Below are 20,125 nucleotides of genomic sequence, written 5' to 3'. Positions count from 1 at the left end.
CCATGTTCATTCAGAAAGGGAAGGGGCTGATAAATATATATTTATCGGCCCCTTCCCTCACTCATGTCCGCAGCAACAGCCGACAAGAGAGGAGAGGAGGGAAGCCAGAAAAGCTGCAGAGGGAAGGAGTGGGGAGCCAGGGCAGTAGGGGGAATCTGTGTTGCACAGGGTGATTAGGGTGTGCCTGTGCACACCCGGCACACCCTGTGCGCACGCCTATGCATATAGTTGTATATAAAATGCACTTTTTATCTTTCAAAAAGTGTTTCCCGTTGCTAAACCCTTCATCCAATTTCTAAATTGCTGTATTTGTACATTTTAAAAGTCAATATAAAGGAATAGTAGTGGTAAAAAAAAGCGCTTCTGGATTTGATTAACTTTTTTTTGGTTAATTCTCCTTTAAGGGGGTGTGGCAGCGGGCGTGTCCTATGCCTATAGACGTTTGTTAGTAGGTGTCCCTCATTCCCATCTCAAAATGTTGGGAGGTATGTAATGTATATGTCCCCTGACCCCCACTCTGTTTTTATACATGTGATACCGCCAGCAAAACCCTGGTGGTAAATATCGCATGTTTTTTTTTTACTCTCTGGTCCGTTTGTGAATTGGACTTAAAGTGATTGTAAAGTTAAAAAAAAAAAAATAACCAACATGTTATACTTACCTATTTTGTGGAGTGGTTTTGAACAGAGCAGCCCGGATCCTCCTCTTCTCGGGTCCCTCTTCTATGCTCCTGGCTCCCTGTCGAATGCCCCCACAGCAAGCAGCTTGCTATGGGGGGGCACAAGAGGACCATTTTTGGCCTCCAAGGCCCAGGAGTGCGATTTTGGCCTCCTTGGACCATTTTCGGCCTCCCAGGGCCAGGAGTGTGATTTTGGCCTCCGAGGACCATTTTCAAACCTCACAGGGCCAGGAGTGAATTTGGGTCTCCAAGGACCATTTTCAGCTTCCAAGGCACGGGAGTGCGATTTTGGCCTCCGAGGACCATTTTCGGCCTTCCAGGGCCAGGAGTGCGTTTCTGGCCTCCAAAGATCATTTTTGGCTTCCAAGGCCCGGGAGTGCGATTTTTGGGCCTTCGAGGATCATTTTCAGCTTCCAAGGCCCGGGAGTGCGTTTTTGGCCTTCGAGGTCCATTTTTGGCCTCTCAGGGCCGGGAGTGATATTTTGGCCTCCGAGGACCATTTTATGGTCTCACGGGGAGGGGAGTGCGATTTGGGCCTTCGAAGATCATTTTTGGCTTCCAAGGCCCGGGAGTGCAATTTGGGCCTCCGAGGATCATTTTTGGCTTTAAAGGCCCGGGAGTGTGATATGGGCCTCCGAGGACCATTTTCGGCCTTCTAGGGCAGGGAGTGTGATTTTGGCCTCCGAGGACCATTTTCGCCCTTCATGGGATGGGAGTGAGATTTTGAATGAATGAGTCTATAAATACTCAGCCTGTGTCCTGTACTGTATGGTTAAGATATCAGGTCTTAAACCTTCATTTATTTGCTGTCATGAAAAAAAAGGTATGCGTTGGAAGGAATCTCTTTTTAAGTTATTTATACCAAGCATGGACAGCCCTGATATGTTACTCTGTTTGGAAGGAAGTAATATAGGCATGCACAAAAAATATTGGATACTATTTTCAAAAGTAAGAATGACCAGATTATGCTAGTATTGTATCTTCAAGATCAGTGTTAATGGTAACTATTCCACATCTTCTGCAGTTAGATTTTACTAAACTTAAAATGGAATTTCAGGGTAGAACTAACTAAGCTTAGAACCACTCTCACTTTCCTTCTACCACCTATACCAGTGATGGCAAACCTTGGCACCCCAGATGTTTTGGAACTACATTTCCCATAATGCTCAACTACAATGCAGAGTGCATGAGCATCATGGAAAATGTAGTTCGAAAATATCTGGGATGCCAAGGTTCGCCATCACAGACCTATACGATCTACCCTGTAGAAGGAAGATGCTTCTACTTAGCTATTCTCAGGGTGCTCTAGTTCGGTCATATGGCTCTTCTCTTTCAGCTAGCAGCGGCTTCAGGGGAGAGGAGGGACAGCCGACAACGGATGCCCTATAGTAAGCTTATGGGGGACGTCACCGCCCAGGCATTAAATCCATTTTTGGCACTCTCTCCTCTGAGGCCAGCTGCTTTGGAGATCAAGAACGCCAACAAGAACGCCACATTCTGAGAATAGGTAAGTATATGCATCTTTCTTTTAGAGCAGGGATCTTCAAACTACGGCCCTCCAGCTGTTGCGGAACTACAAGTCCCATGAGGCATTGCAAAACTCTGACATTCACAGACATGGCTAGGCATGATGGGAATTGTAGTTCCTGAACAACTGGGGGGCCGTAGTTTGAGGACCCCTGTTTCAGAGGGTAGTTAAAAAGGGGATAGGAGCCCTTTTAAGCTTAGTCCATTCTAGCCTGAAATTCCACTTTAAGCTATTCTACAAAAATAGAGGATTGTGTTGCTAGATTATAATTAAAATTATTATATTACATTATTATAATATTCTTTTTATATAATATTATTAATTATATAATATTAATTATTATTATTATTATTATTATTATTATATATAATATTATTATATGTATTTACTATTATAATATTTTAGTATATGTAATTATTATATTACATATTAATGTAAAACCAAAAGGAATGAGTCTGCAACCTCTGGGACTTCATAGATTACCGCTTTATATAATATAATTGAACTGAATAACCAAATGTGAAAGTTAGATCTTTTTATTATAACAACTTTACAAAAACATCCAAGACATTTAAAATATTGTATAATGCGGCTTCATCAAAAGAAAATCATCTGATCTGAGTTGGGGTGTAGTTGGCATTATGGGGCTCACAGGATTTATTTGTTTACCCATACATATTTTTTGAATATTGAGTGGGGTCTTTCAGTATTTCATATACTCCACCTTAGGGGCCCCTCTCTTAAGATGATTTTGCATGTCCTTTGCTTATGTTTATGGATTGCCCCTACCAGCATCCTGCTGTGTATCATACCCCGAGTATATTCTCCTTTTTCTTATCTAGAGGTTTGTTAAACGCATTACATTGCTTCATTTAAGGTTGGGCTTTTTTGAAGATCGTTGATCTCTGGTCCATCCATCCCTGTGGATTGTTGTCTTGCATCGCCTTTTATATGTCTGTATATGCTGTTTACTACATGAATGTGGTAATACCATCTAGATACATATTGTATATCACTTGCAGGGCTCAATGCTGGCTTTACTGCAGGAATTGGTCCTTCCATCCCAGCAGACAGACTAGAAATGGACAGAGTGCACAGAGCTTTGACTCGCAGAGCTCTTGATGGGCCGCCACGGGATGTCATCCTGAAATTTCACAATTTTCGCACTAAGGAGGCAGAGATGGGACATCTAGATATTTCCGCTCGCTAACCTTCCAAAGCCATCCCTACCAAGTCTTTTCTGATCTGTCCCAATCGACTATACTGACACGTTGAGTGCTGAAAAACCCCTCCTACAACTCCTGCAAGGTCATGATATATGGTATAGGCGGGGCTTCCCCTTCAAAGTCTCCTTTGAGTATCGGAACTCTCATCATGATGCCACAACATTCGCGGAACTCCGCACTCATCTGCAATCAATTGGATTGGAAGTGCCAGCTGACCTTCATTCTCAACAAGCTGCATCTTCACAGAACCAACACACCACAAGATCCACTTCAGTGGTATCGGCATGTCAAAATCACAAGTCGGGCTATCAAAAGTCGCAGGCCTTGCAGGTCCTTCACTTCCAGGTGTTCCAAACAGTGGGTAACGGCTGATCCTCCATGCTGCCTACTCTGCCTCCTGTTTTTATTTCATAAACAGAGATGGTCTATGGTTGGGTAATGTACTGTCTTGAACTCTGCATTGGGTTTCCAGAACCGGTTACCCTTACGTCCATTGCAACTTATAGCAGTTACCTGCCCCTGTGATGGAAATTCCCACTATCTGTTATAAGTGCACTATGGACCCTTGTGTTTTTCCGTGGGGGGGGGTTGTGTGTTTTTTTTTTTCACTGACAGAGTTGATCTATGGTTGGGTAATATTCTATTTTGAATTCTGGAGAGTACTGGGTTCCTGGAAGTGGTTAACCTTGAGACTATTGCAGTGGTTACAGTGGCAGTGCATCCATAACAGCGCACGGACGCTGCCCCCTCTCTACAGCCACCCCTCTATCACCAATAGATAGATTCATGCATTGCAGGAATCTATCTATTTATGGCTGCCGCTGCCACCCCCTATTCTGGCGCCCAGCCCCTTTTCGGGCGCCAGGCACCTGAATTACACCGGCAGGGTTTTTTTTAAGCAACTGATTAGAGCCATAGGTTCTAATAGGCATCAAAAAAGGTGACCTGAGAGCGCCATGCTGGGCGCTCGCAGGTCACTCAGCTGTGTTAGAAAAGCGAATGAATATTCACTTTCCTAACACTAAACCGCCTCTCCGACAATCAGGTGCTCAGATCTGTTACTGGCCACCTGATTGGCTGAAATGACAGGCGCTGTGATTGGACGCCTATCAGGACGCCTATCAGGCATCCAATCATAGCAGAGGACAGAAAGAGAGAAGACATCGAGGAGCATCGAGGACACCGCTCTTCATCACCTGATGCCCCACTAAGACAGGGTAAGTGCAGACGGCGGGCGGGGGGCACACCTGCAGCATTTGATATGGCACAGTGGCTGCGTTTCATGGGGCACACTGGCAGCATTTGATGGCACAGTGGGAGCATTTGAAGGGGTACACTGGCAGCATTTGATGACACAGTGGGAGCATTTGATGGGGCACACTGGCAGCATTTGATGGCACAGTGGCAGCATTTGATGGCACAGTGGGAGCATTTGATGGGGCACACTGGCAGCATTTGATGGCACAGTGGGAGCATTTGATATTGCACAGTGGGAGCGTTTGATATTGCACAGTGGCTGCGTTTGATGGCACAGTGGCGGCGATTGATGGGCACAGTGGCTGTGTTTGATGGCACAGTGGCTGCGTTTGATGGCACAGTGGTGGCAATTGATGGGCACAGTGGTGGTAATTGATGGGCACAGTGGCTGTGTTTGATGGTACAGTGGTGGCAATTGATGGGCACAGTGGCTGTGTTTGATGGCACAATGGCGGCAATTGATGGGCACAGTGGCTGCGTTTGATGGCACAATGGCGGCAATTGATGGGCACAGTGGCTGCGTTTGATGATACAGTGGCGGCAATTGATGGGCAGATTGAGGCTGCAATTGATGGGGGTTTTTTTTCAGAATTTTTTAGTTGTTTGCACCCCCCCAAAAATGTGGAGCACCAGCCGCCACTGAGAGTTACCTGCCATTCTATTCCACACTATTCCATGGGAGTTCCCACTATTTGTTACATGTGCCCTATGGACCCATGTGTTTTTCTGAGGGGGGGGGGTTATTGTTTCAGTTTTTTCTACATTTTTTGGCTGTCATAAGCTTTCCTGGACTTTCCTGGACAGATGCTTATGAACACTACATTTTCTGGAGGGGGGGTTATTTTGTTTTACCTTTATCCGGGAATGTTTCAGATGGAGTTGTTATTACTACCTATTTTATAGCAATGCTGAACCATTATACTTATTTTGTTGGGGTTCCCCTCTTTGCGGTGGGGCCTGGGCTCAAATTTGTGGGCTCTTTTGGCCCCTTGGGTGTTTTGCCCTGTGGATTTTTGGGCTGGGACTGGGGGCCTTGTGTCCCTTACCGGCAGACTGTTCTTTCTGGAGGCCTACAAGCCGCACTGCGGGGAACCTACAGTTATTGCTGCCACAGGACACAGGGCAGCGGCTCCGAAACTGACAGGCTCTGTGAAGGGACACAGGCAGAGCCCCTCCTTCTCCTCCTTGAGCCGAGCAGCTCTCATTCACCCGGCAATGCCTGCTCCTAGTGGCTACATTCAGGGCCAATAACTGGGAAACTGACAACTAGAGGATTATGGGACATGTAGTCTCGGATACCAGCAGGCCCCAGGATGATTCCCTGAGAGTGCACTGCAGCCCCCAACATGCTGAGTGGGAGGAGGAGGGGGAAGAGGGACCATGAGGCTGTCGGGTGGAGAGAGCCAGAGAGAAAGTGCCAGTGATTCTATTATATATCCCCCAAGGTAAGAACTTACCTTCAGGTGGGGGATGAGGGGAGGCGGAGATGCAGGCATGCATAAAGGTACAGGACCTTATCACTGGCTGCTCCCACCCTGTGCTCCCCTCCACCTGGCTGCTCCTACCCTGTTCTCCCTTCCACCTGGCTGCATCCACCCTGTCCTCCCCTCCACCTGGCTGCATCCACCCTGTCCTCCCCTCCACCAGGCTGCATTCACCCTGGTGGATTTTTTAAGACACTGTGTATTTATTTATATATATATATATATATATATATATATATATATATATATATATATATAATTGCATTTTATAGTTGGCCCCTCTAGTTTTGTCCCTGTCCCCCCCCTAAATATGAAAGCTGGAGATGCCACTGTCTCTCACCGCCCCCCTGCATCACCGCATTTCTGCATCTAAAAGAAGATTGCCATTACTGTGCAGGTGTAGGCAGCAGAGTGATGACATCATCTCTCACTGCTCGCACTCACTCTGGGACAACAGGGACACTGTCACTGGCCACTGGCAGTGACAAGCTGCATCTGATAACAGGCGACATAGCAAGTAACAATCCCTATCTGGTGACAGGTGACAGACGGTAGCAAGTGACACACTCGGGGCTCCCACTGATTCTGCATTATGGTGAGTTGAACTATTTAATTTTATATTACAATGTAATAATAGAAAAAATGCACTTTAATCATCCTGACACCATACAACCACGGTGCCGTGATGATTGAAGCGCCAACACCAACCATTGCCCCGACAAATTGGCCACAACATTTTTGGCAGTGCCCCTCCCGACATTAGACTCTGGTACCATCCCAGCTATGTACTGTGGTCAGAATCATACCCAGACACTGCAGAAGTTATCAAACGTGAGGGCATGGTTTGATACCTGATATAGACCTATGAAAATGAGTGAGTTTTACGGGGGCGTCCCCCCCCCCCCTTTTTTTTCTTTTCTCCCTCCACATTTCAACTTATGGGTATCCTGTCACTGTTAAGGATAATCTTCTGTTCGGGGGCCCTTCATGCCCGAGGTGATTCATGCTTCCCTCATTCCACTGGCTTGGATGGCTTCTTCACAGTGGGGAGTCTATCTACAACCACTGACTGGCTCCACACTCTTGAGAGTTGGGTGCTACAGGTACTGTTATGGTACCAGACTTTTGCCCCAACGGGGATGGTTCCCTGTAGAGGCCTTTTTTCTTTTGGTTTTTGATTTGTACTAACTCTTCTTCTCTTCTTCATCTCTTGCTCTTTTTTCTTCTCTTCCTTTCTCTTCTCCCTTGCCCCGGGGATTCTATGGCCGTTTTGCCCATCATTTTTTAGAATTATCCTATGTCCCTTAATTGGCTCTCCTTAAATGTTCAGAGACTGAATTTGCCTCAAAAACGTACTAAGCTTTTTCGCTACCTTTGTTCTCATAGAATTGATATACTGTAGCTTGTTTGCAGGAAATGCATTATGCATCGTCCTCAACCCCGCAATATTTTGACAACCATTATCGCCAAGCATATCATGCTACTGCTCCTACTAAACAGCGTGGCATCCTTATCGCATTTCATAATTGAGTTCCCTTTTCATGCGAGAAAACCATTGCAGGGCTGCTACCTGTTACTTCAGGGTACCCTGATGGACTTGGAGGTGACAGTCTGCTCCTATTATGCTCCCAATGAGTGTCAGCTTCCTTTTTTATCTCTTTTATTTAACCTTGTACGCACCCATTTGAAGGGCACTTTGTTGTTCTGTGGAGATTCTAACATGGTGCTTAACCCCAGTCTGGATCGCTCAGTTTCTGATCCAGGGGGTGTGGACTCTCCCTCCAAGTCCTACAGGGACCTTCTAGACACTATGGGCTTAGTGGACATTTGGAGAGAAGTACATCCCTTGACAAAAGATTCTACTTACTATTCCCATCCTCATGCAAGTTACTCTCGTATGGACCATGCGTATGTTGCTCGACAGCTAATTCCTAGAGTCTGCTCGGCCTCTATATTAACGTTGCCCTGGTCAGACCATGACCTACTTTTAGTGGTTTGCAATTCACTTTCACTTAAGCCTTCATTATCTACTTGGTGTTTGAACGATTCCCTCCTATCCCATGACACACTTTTCAGCGAATTGTGTTCCCGTTCGGCGGAATACTTCCAACTCAACGTCCCGTCAGGCTATTCTCTGGTTACCCTTTGGGAGGCGTACAAAGCGGTAATCCGGAGTCATCTCGTTCAACATGCCTCCAGGAAGAAGAAAGAGCGTCAGGCAGAAGTCCGTCGTCTGGAGGCTGAATTGGCTACTGCCACAGCGGAGCTGAAACGTCACCCATCAACTTGCAATAGAGGTCTGGTTGATAAGTTGCGCCGTGACCTTGACCTTTGTCTGACGGACAGGGTAGAGCGCAATTTGCGCTGGACTAAACAGAAGTTTTATGCCAATGCCAATAAGATGGGTTCGCTATTGGCTAATAAGCTCAAGTCCTTTGAACCCCGGAAGCCAGCTTTGTCACTTAAAACAAGGTTTCAGGTTCGAATATCTAATCCAGTTAAGATCTTGGAGGAGTTTCATTTTCATCCAGCGAAGCTTTATTTGTCAGGTGCTACTCCCTCTAACGCTGAGATCCGAGCTTTCCTACAAAATTTGACTCTACCCTCTTTACGACATTCCCACAGCACTATGCTGGGGGCTGATATTACAGAATACGAAGTGCGTCTTGCAATTAAAGCACTTAAAGTGCATGGATTTATGGCTTTATTCTACAAGAAATTAATGGATATAGTAGTCCCTCATCTTACAACTATGCTTAACCACTTGACCACTGGGCACTTAAACCCCCTTAATAACCAGACCAATTTTCAGCTTTCGGTGCTCTCACATTTTGAATGACAATTACTAAGTCATGCAACACTGTACCCAAATGAAATTTTTGTCCTTTTTTTCACACAAATAGAGCTTTCTTTTGGTGGTATTTAATCACCGCTGGGTTCTTTATTTTTTGCGCTATAAAAGAAAAAAGACCGAAAATTCTGTAAAAAAATGCATTTTTCTTTGTTTCTGTTATAAAATTTTGCAAATGAGTAATTTTTTCTTCATATATTTTGACCAAAATTTATACTGCTACATATCTTTGGTAAAAATAACCCAAATCGGCCTATATTATTTGGTCTTTGTGAAAGTTATAGAGTCCACAAGCTATGGTGCCAATCTCTGAAAATTGATCACACCTGAAGTACTGACGGCCTATCTCATTTCTTGAGACCCTAACATGCCAGAAAAGTACAAATACCCCCCAAATGACCCCTTTTTGGAAAGAAGACATTCCAAGGTATTTAGAAAGATGCATGATGAGTTTTTTGAAGTTGTCATTTTTTCCCACAATTCTTTGCAAAATCAAGATTTTTTTTCTTTTTTTTTCCACAAAATTGTCATATTAGCAGGTTATTTCTCACACACAGCATATGCATACCACAAATTACACCCCAAAACACATTCTGCTATTACTCCCGAGTACGGCGATACCACATGTGTGAGACTTTTACACAGCGTGGCCACATACAGAGGCACAACATGCAGGGAGCACCATCAGGCATTCTAGGAGCACCCAGGCCAATTCTGACATTTCTCTCCTACATGTAAAAATCATAATTTATTTGCTAGAAAATTACATAGAACACCAAAATATTATATATATTTTTTAGCAAAGACCCTAGAGAATACAATGGCGATCGTTGCAACTTTTTATCTCGCACGGTATTTGCGCAGCAATTTTTCGAACGCGTTTTTAAAAAAAAAAAAAAAAAACAGCTCTGTGCTTTAAAAAAAAACCAAAACAGTAAAGTTAGCCCAATGTTTTTGCATAATGTGAATAATGAAGTTATGCCGAGTAAATAGATACCTAACATGTCACCCTTCAAAATTGCACACGCTCGTGGAATGGCGCCAAACTTCGCTACTTAAAAATCCCCATAGGAGACGCTTTAAAATTTTTTACTGGTTACATGTTGTGAGTTACAGAGGAGGTCTAGGGCCAAAATTATTGCTCTTGTTCTACCGATCGCAGTGATACCTCACATGTGTGGTTTGAACACCATTTTCATATGTGGGCGCAACTTACGTATGCATTCGCTTCTGCATGCGAGCACACGGGGAAATTTTTTTTTTTTTTTTTTATTGTTCATTTTGCTTTATTTATTTTAGTTTGAGGCTTTTTTCCAAAAAATACATTTTTTTATCACTTTTATTTCTATTACAAGGAATGTAAACATCTCCTGTAATAGGAATATGGCATGACAGGTCCTCTTTACAGTAATAATGGAGTCTCACATCTAGGCTGGGAAGCCTGAAATAAAAAAAAAAAAAAAAAAGATCCTGGCTTTGATCGTAGCGGTGAGTCGGTAGAAGCACCTGAGGGCGGCGAGAGGGGGGGCGTCCCCTCTCGCCTCCCGTAAGAATGATCAAGCAGTGGAACAGCCGCTATGATCATTCTCATAGTGTAGGGAATCGCTGGCTGAAAAAGATGATATCTGAACGATGCCTGTAGCTGCACCTATCATTCAGATAATCCCTGACAAAGTCAAGGACGTCGTACGACGGCCGGCGGGCGGGAAGTGGTTAAAACACATTTTTTTTTAACACAAAGTTGTCCATTTATACAATATTTCTAACATATAGCATGTACATACCAAAAATGACACCCCAAAATAGATTCTCCTACTCCTCCTGAGTACGGCAATACCACATGTGTGAGACTTCCACAGCCTCGCCACATACAGAGACCGAGTACAGCCGAGTATGGCTGAGCATGGCTGAGCATGGCAAAGTATGGCAAAGTATGGCTGGGTATCACCGAGTATTGCAGAGTATGGCTGGGTATTGCAGAGTATGGCTGGGTATTGCAGAGTATGGCTGGGTATGGCAGAGTATGGCTGGGTATGGCAGAGTATGGCTGGGTATGGCAGAGTATGGCTGGGTATGGCGGGGTATTGCAGAGTATTGCAGGGCATTGCAGAGTATTGCGGGGTATTGCAGAGTATTGTGGGGTATTGCGGGGTATTGCAGAGTATTGTGGGGTATTGCGGGGTATTGTGGGGTATTGCAGACTATTGCGGAGCATTGCAGAGTATTGCAGGGCATTGCAGAGTATTGCGGGGCATTGCAGAGTATTGCGGGGCATTGCAGAGTATTGTGGGGTATTGTGGGGTATTGCTGAGTATTGCGGGGTATTGCAGAGTATTGTGGGGCATTGCAGAGTATTGTGGGGTATTGCAGGGCATTGCAGAGTATTGCAGACTATTGCGGAGCATTGCAGAGTATTGCGGGTCATTGCAGAGTATTGCGGGGCATTGCAGAGTATTGCGGGGCATTGCAGAGTATTGCGGGTCATTGCAGAGTATTGCGGGGCATTGCAGAGTATTGCGGGTCCGAGCGGAGGGGGGGACGAGCAGGGCTTCGATCCCCCGCATCGCTGGACCCTGGGACAGGTAAGTGTCCAATTAAAAGTCAGCAGCTGCAGTATTTGTAGCTGCTGACTTTTAATTTTTTTTTTTTTTAAATGGGAACCCCACTTTAAGTATAGTAGAATGAAAGAGCATATTGACTAAAGCGTACACACAAATCCACAGCCGTTTAACCTTGGGGCATGTCCACCATATATGCTTCATGTCGCCTAGATCAGAACAGCCTCTAAAGCACAACGCTGGATACGTAGGAAGGTATTTTGCAATTCTCACTGGGGTGTAGTACCATCTAGACATGACTTTGAACAAATTCTCTAGGGCTATGACATTGCGAGAAGAATGAGAGGGCTGCTCACATCTTGAGCCAGTCCTCAGAGGATTGAAGGGCACCAAAAGCTGCCTCCCATCGTGCGCAGTAGGAGGGTGTTGTAGTGTTAGTGGCTCCCAAGAGTAAAGTAACAAAACTAGGCTCTGCGTGGTCGGATGGGTACGGCATCTGGTTTCAAACCTATAATTTCTAACCAGAGGGTCTAGAAAATGGCGAATTTGGATATAGCGCTATCTCTATTGATCAGGAGCCTCATAAGTTTCCTGCAGCTGCTGAAAGGCGTATACACCTCTAGTCATGAGAAAGGAACGGACCATTGTCAGGCCTTTAGAGTGCCACTATTGAAAGCTATGGGGGTCATCCAACCCTGGAGGAAATCATGGACCGTTGAAGACCTCCAAACGAGGTAAGTGAGGTGAAAGTAGTCCTGCAGAATATTTAACAGAGTTCCAAATTGTGAGTGAATGAGACAAGATGTCACTCATGGTTCCCTCAATAAACTGCAGATCAGTCACTCCAGTTTGCATGGCCGTTTCCCTTTGCCTGTCCCTGGACACCCTTGGACACACACCCAGGCTGACTCGTCCACCAGTTCGACAGTCGCTACGCCCTGCGATGCAATTCTGGTGGTCGCTGCACCTGGCGATGCTGTTCAGTCGGCCTCTGCACCAGTCCAGCCTATGCCCAGTGAGCTTCCTGCTTCTTGTTCAGGACCTTCTGTAACCTGGCCTCACCCTACTGCTACTACGTCCGTTCAAACCTGTTTAAGAGGCTCAATCCATCCATTGGATAGACTGCCACATTCGGCCAGGTGGGGTTTTCAATCTTTTGTTCAGGGCTTTCTGCATTCTGTTTGTGTTTCAGCTATCCAGCTTAACTCTTGTGACACGTCACCTTCTAACCAACCTGACCTCAGGGATCCACTGACCTCTACCCAGTCTGATGATCCTGTGTTGGATGTCCAGCTCATCTTTAAGGGTCTGGGGGACCCTGCTCAGTCGTCTGATGGTCTTCTCGTGCCCTTACCCATTTCTAAAAAGCCTTTAGTCCTCAATAAGTCCTCTCGTCCTCTCCTTACGGACTTACGGTTTCGGTCTCTGAGGATAATCTTAAGTACGGGGTTAGTCAAGTTCTCGATTCCCGGCGCCGTAGAGGCATTCTTCAGTACCTCGTACATTGGGAAGGGTTTGGTCCTGAGGAGAGGTCTTGGATCACTGCATCTGAGATCTTTGCGCCTCGTCTGTTGAGGAGGTTTCATCTGGAGTTTCCCTTTAAGCCAGGGCCCAGGCGGGGGAGGGGGAGGCCTCATAAGCAGGTTATTTCTCACACACAGCATATGCATACTACAAATTACACCCCAAAACACATTCTGCTATTACTCCCGAGTACGGTGATACCACATTTGTGAGACTTTTACACAGCGTGGCCACATACAGAGGCGCAACATGCAGGGAGCACCATCAGGCATTCTAGGAGCACCCAGGCCAATTCTGACATTTCTCTCCTACATGTAAAAATCATAATTTATTTGCTAGAAAATTACATAGAACCCCAAAACATTATATATATTTTTTTAGCAAAGACCCTAGAAAATACAATGGCGGTCGTTGCAACTTTTTATCTCGCACGGTATTTGCGCAGCAATTTTTCGAACGCGTTTTTTTTTTAAAAAAACAAAACAGTTTTGTGCTTTAAAAAAAAAACAAAACAGTAAAGTTAGCCCAATGTTTTTGCATAATGTGAATAATGAAGTTATGCCGAGTAAATAGATACCTAACATGTCACCCTTCAAAATTGCACACGCTCGTGGAATGGCGCCAAACTTCGCTACTTAAAAATCCCCATAGGAGACGCTTTAAAATTTTTTACTGGTTACATGTGAGTTGAGCACTGTATATTTTGTTGTCTTTTATATTCTTGACACTTGCACTACATTGCATATTATACCCCTGTCATCTGCACTGTATTTACTATGTACAGTTGTGCTCATAAGTTTACATACCCTGGCAGAATTTATGATTTATTGTCCATTTTTCAGAGAATATGAATAACACAAAAAAAAATTTCACTCACGGTTAGTGTATAAATGATAACACAAAAACTTTTCTTTCACTCATGGTTAGTGTTTGGCTAAAGCCATTTATTATCAGACAATCAACTGTGTTTACTCTTTTTAAATCATGACAACAGAAACTACCCAAATGACCATGATCAAAAGTTTACATACCCCAGTTCTTAATACCATGTATTTCACCCTTTAACATCAATGACAGCTTGAAGTCTTTTGTGGTATTTGTGGATGAGGCTTTTTATCTTCTAAGATGTTAAAGCTGCCCATTCCTCTTGGCAAAAAACCTCCAGTTCCTGTAAATTCTTGGGCTGTCTTGCATGAATTGCACGTTTGAGATCTTCTCAGAGTGGCTCAATGATATTGAGGTCAGGAGACTGAGATGGCCAATGACAGGTCAACTTGGCCTTGTGTTTTGGATTATTGTCATTTTTGGAAAGTCCAAGTATGTCCCATGCGCAGCTTCCTGGCTGATGAATGCAAATGTTCCTCCAGTATTTTGATAACATACTGCATTCAATTTGCCATCAATTTTGACCAAATTTCCTGTGCCTTTGTAACTCACACATCCCCAAAACATCAGAGATCCACCTCAGTATTTCACAGTAGGAATGGTGTACTTTTTATCATAGGCCTTGTTGACTCCTCTCCAAATGTAGCGTTTATGGTTGTGGCCAGAAAGCTCAATTTTGGGCTCATCACTCCAAATGACTTTGTGCCAGAAGGTTTGAGGCTTGTCTCTGTGCTGTTTGGCGCATTGTAAGTGGGATACTTTGTGGCATTTGCGTAGTAATGGCTTTTTTCTGGTGACTTGACCACGCAGCTCATCTTTCTTCAAGTGCCTCCTTATTGTGCACCTTGAAACAGCCACACCACATGTTTTCAGAGAGTCCTGTATTTCACCTGAAGTTATTTGTGGGTTTTTCTTTGCATCCCAAATCATTTTCCTGGCAATTGTGGCTACCTGACCGTGGTTTGGTTTCAACAGAACCCCTCATTTTCCACTTCTTGATTAGAGTCTGAACATTTTTTATATTCCTTTCCTGTTTTATACGGTTCAACTACCTTTTCCTGCAGATCCTTTGACAATTCTTTTGCTTTCCCCATGACTCAGAATCCAGAAACGTCTGTGCAGCACTGGATGCAAGATGCTCATTGACCTTTTATACACACACACTAATTACAAGCAAACAGATCACAGGAGAGGATGATTACCTTTAATAGCCATTCAAACCCCTTGTATGCATGTTATCAGGCCAAAATCACCAGGGTGTGTGTCAGGGAAATGGCCGTAGGAGAACTGGCAATAGTGCCAGTATTGGTAATGGTCACCTCCGGCACATTGCCATGTACACTAATGCAAGAAGTGCGAACGGACGGACGCACGCAGATTCGCATCGGAGCTAACACGCATGCACAGAAGCGCCAATTGGCAAACGCACGTACGCACAACGTGACAGATGCGGCCACTTGCTGGCCAATATAAGACTGCTGCTAAGCCCATCTCATTGCTGGATTGTCGTCAGCCTCCCTGTGTTCCTGAGACTCTGTGCAATACTGTTTGGATTTCCTGTTGTGACCCGGCTTGTTCCTGACCTGTCTGATCTGCTCTCCTGGTTTGACCCCTCGTCTGGCTTCCATTACCGTCCCTTGCACACACCTTGCGAAGTATTACGGAGGATTCCTAGAGACTTTGGCCCAGCTGTGTTTCCTGCATAGCCAGTATTCTTCAGGTGACCACCAGCTCTTCTCTCCCGAATAAATCTGGCAACCTGTGCTTCTCTGGGCACTACACCCTCTGTACCCAACCTCAGGGGTGTACTGCACTCAGCCGCAAGGGGAGCCCTCTCAGCATTTCGGCCTCCAACCAGGTACGTGACAGTACAATCCAGGAAATGTCTGAGGCCGACAGAGGTGTGCTTCCACGATCAAGGATCTGTGCCAACAAGTCACCACTCTTACACAAGCCGTGCAGAGACTCCAGGACGGCTGCTTCCTGTTGGAGGGTCGGCTGCAGCATTTGAGAGTTGCTCCAGCCTCAGTGGATTCCAGTTCATCCTCCATTAACACTGCACCAGCTTCTGTGCCTCAAGAATATGCCAACCTAACCAATACAGTGATGGTGCTCCTCCTGAACCGCGGGTACCTACACCCGAACGATTCCTCGGTGACTGGAAAAAGTTCAGGGCCTTTAAGAATGCTTGCCTACTGTAACTACCTGGCCCTCCAACCTAGAACTTTTTCTTCTGAGTTTGTGAAAGTAGGATTTATTATTTCCTTACTGTCCGAGGAACCCCAAACCTGAGCTCATAACCTGCTAGAACAAAAGAATTTCTGCTCTGAACACTATGGACACTTTCTTTGAGGCTATGGCACTGTTGTATGATGACCCCCAGCGTACGGCCTCCTCTGAATCTGCATTAGTTGCTTTACGGCAAGGAAAACGCCCAGTGGAAGATTATACCATGGAAATCCGCAGATGGTCCACCGACACAAGTTGGAATGAGGCAGCACTTAAGTTCCAGTATCACCAAGGACTATCTTAGTTCCTTAAGGATGAACTAGCTCGAGTTGCTACTCCTGCTACTCTAGACGCCTGTAGGAGCGGCAGTCAGAATGTGCTCAAACCTTCCGGCCTACCCGGATGTCACCCAAGATTCCACCTGCTTTTGCACCCACGTCTGTTTGCCTTGCAACCCCTGAAAGGGAACCAAAGCAAGTTGGCCTGGCCAGTTCCTCCCTTACTTTTGATGAGAGACAACGCCGCCGGCAGGCCAATCTCTGCCTGTACTGGGGACATTTTTTATGCAGCTGCCCCATAAGACCTAGTAAGGTCTACCCACCAAGTTCCATACATCTCCAAGTCTCTGGATCCTCCCATTCTTACCTTGTTCTCCCTATCTCCTTACAAGTGACGGAAAGGGAGATCCAATTACAAGTATTCATTGATTCCGGGGCATGTAGCTGCTTTATGGACTCATCTCTGGCTAAGAGACTTGGTGTGCCCCTCTATGAAAAGAAACAAAGAATTGAAGTACTTTTGGCCCATGTTTACCTGCCCAGTTCTGGACTTGTCACCCAGGAAACCATGCCCATCTTCACTATTACTGATACCGCCATCAAGAATTTGTCCACTTTGACGTCTTATGCTCACTCAAGTTCCCCATCATCTTGGGAATTCCGTGGCTGCAGGCACATGACCCACAAATCAACTGGGCAAAGAAGGAAATTTCCTTTTTCTTCAGTATACTGCCTGCAACATTGCTTTGCTCCCAGCTCCAGTAATCCTGTCAGCTGTTTGGCCATGCAACCTGTTCCCACTAACCACCAGAACGTTCCTCCAGCTTATCAAGAGTTCATAGACATTTTTGACAAGAAGAAGGCCAATGTCCTCCCACCTCACAGGCTTTATGACTGTCCAATTGAACTGTTCCCTGGGGCTGAGATCCCGTTTTGGCGGATCTTTCCTCTATCCTAAAACAAGCTGGAAACGTTACGGTTGTATATTGATGAGAACCTTGAAAAGGGGTTTTTCCGTCCTTCCTCTTCTCCCGCTGGGGCGGGTATATTCTTTGTTGAGAAGAAGAATGGCACATTGAGGCCGTGTGTGGACTACAGAGAATGCAATAAGATCACTGCAAAGAACCAATACCCACTTCCTTTTGTTCCTGAACTTTTTCAAAGGTTCTGAACCGCCCGGATCTTCACTAAATTAGATCTGAGGGGCGCCTATAACCTTGTCCGCATCTGCAAGGATGATGAGTGGAAAACAGCATTCTGAACTCGGTTCGGCCACTTTGAATACCTTCATAGGCCGTTCGGATTATGCAATGCCCCAGCCACGTTCCAGCACCTGGTGAACAACATCTTCTAGGAATTCCTTGACTATTTTGTAATTGTGTACCTCGATGATATCTTTTCTGCCTCTTTGGAGCTTCATCGAACTCATGTAAAAAAGGTGCTCTCAACCCTGAGAAAACATGGACTATATGTCAAGGCAGACAAATGTGACTTTGAAAAAAGATCTATTCAATTCCTGGGTCTCATAATCTCCAGAGAAGGAATTGCAATGGACCCAAAAAAGGTGGAAGCGATATTAGACTGGACAGCTCCTTCGGACAAGAAAGGTGTTCAACGCTATGTTGGGGTTCTCCAACTTTTTCATGAGGTTTGTGAAGGATTTTTCCACCACCATAGCACCCATCACCCAGTTGAGCCACCAGAAGGTCGGGTTCCAGTGGTCCCCAGAAGCTCAGACAGCCTTTGACAAATTAAAGAGTCTGTTCACTTTTGCACCAATCCTACAGCACCCAGATCCAACCCTGCCTTACATGTTGGAAGTGGACGCCTCTGAAGTAGCTACAGGGGCAATCCTGTCCCAACGGCAGGGACCTAAGGCTCTTCATCATCCCGTAGCTTTCTTCTCTCTGAAAATGAGCCCACCAGAAAGAAGTTATGATGTAGGAGATCGAGAACTATTGGCTAATAAATCTGCCTTAGAAGAATGGAGGTATTTACTGGAGGGTACCGCTCATCCCATTATGATCTTTATGGACCATAAGAACACGATATACCTCAGAACAGCAAAACGTGTAAGACCCCGGCAAGCCTGATGTCGCTCTGTTCTTCTCCAGGTTCAATTTCCATCTTACATATCGGCCAGGTTCCAAGAATAGCAAGGCAGATGCACTCTCCCGAATGTTTCCGGACACCCCTGAAACAACAGAGCCAACATCAGCGCACATCAGTGAAGGTGAAAAATTACTTAGTCACAAAATTTACTGACAGAAAAATTTTTTTAAAAATTTTCAAAATTTTTTTTTTTTGGTAAAAAATAAAAAACCCAGCAGTGATTAAATACCTCCAAAAGAAAGCTCTATTTGTGTGAAGAAAATGATACAAAATTTGTTTGGGTATAGTGTAGCATTACCGCGCAATTGTCATTCAAATTGCGACAGCGCTGAAAGCTGAAAAATGGCTTGGGCAGGAAGGGGGTGCAAGTGCCTGGTAGGCAAGTGGTTAATGTACCCTAATGCCCTTGATTACCATGTGTGTAGACAGGAAAGGTTTAAAGCATTTCTGTATGTTACTACAATGATTTTACATTGTGGCTAACCCTGAACACCGGATGTATACAGTACATGGGGACATCAGTTATTAACACAACTAGGGTTGCCACCTAACCACTATATTAGGTTGTCTTGCTAGTGTAGCGCTGGTAGATTTTTTTCTACGGTCGCTTATTATAGGAAGTTAGATTTGCCTCTGTTCCACCTTGGCTGACGTTGCATGCGGTTCCGCATTGTGCCGGTGGGTGTCGTTGTCACCATCGGCAGGTGTTGGAAAAGCAACGTGTTGAAGCGAATGAGTGTTCCTCTGTCCCGGAGATAACTCGGTGGAGGTGGTCCTCTGAGTTGCATTCTGGGGGAGGGTATTTATGGGACAGACGCCATGTTTTAGGGTTCGTTTTCTGCCAGCTGCTGGCCCTCCTGGCCGACGGGGGTGCACTGGGAGTGCCACCTTGTGGTCCTCCGTTCCGGAGGCCCGCGTCGCTGCGGCGTGTGGGTGGGCCCAGAAGCCTGTCTGGGGCCTACCACAGTAGCGGAGAAATGGTCCTGAGCTGTCTTTCCTGAGTAAAGAAGCTGGACAACCGAGGAGATCCCAAGGGAGGGCCCGTCATGGAAGGATCATGCAGAGTGCTGGTCTGGAGAGGGGCCTGGTGACTCGGTTGGAGGACGCATTCGGAAGTAATCTTACAGTATAGAACTGCCGGGTTGGCTTTAAGGTTCAAATACTGTATCTGACATTCATTACAAACCAATACATCCTGTGGCAGAGGATCGTATGGGTTTTACTCCAGATAAGTCTGTGGAAGAGAATTTTGTTCGCGCTACGTGCTGGCTGCTAGGCAAGTGAGAGATGTCTATCCAGGCGGGCAAAGATTGAATCCTAGGAAAGGGGGACTATTCAATTGCAAGTGTTCAATTACAAAGAATGTTTTGAAGAAATACAACAGAAAGGTATTTGAGCTTCCCTGCAGCTTTCCTACTACCTCTTTCCTGCTACTTCCCTTATTTGTTTAATAAAGCATTGGAAAACCTACTCAAGTGTTTGGCGCTTATATCATCCAGAGGTAAACTCAACGG

This window comes from Aquarana catesbeiana, linkage group LG08 (assembly GCF_042186555.1).
Source record: "Aquarana catesbeiana isolate 2022-GZ linkage group LG08, ASM4218655v1, whole genome shotgun sequence".
Lineage (NCBI taxonomy): Eukaryota > Metazoa > Chordata > Amphibia > Anura > Ranidae > Aquarana > Aquarana catesbeiana.
This window is presented reverse-complemented; position numbering follows the sequence as displayed.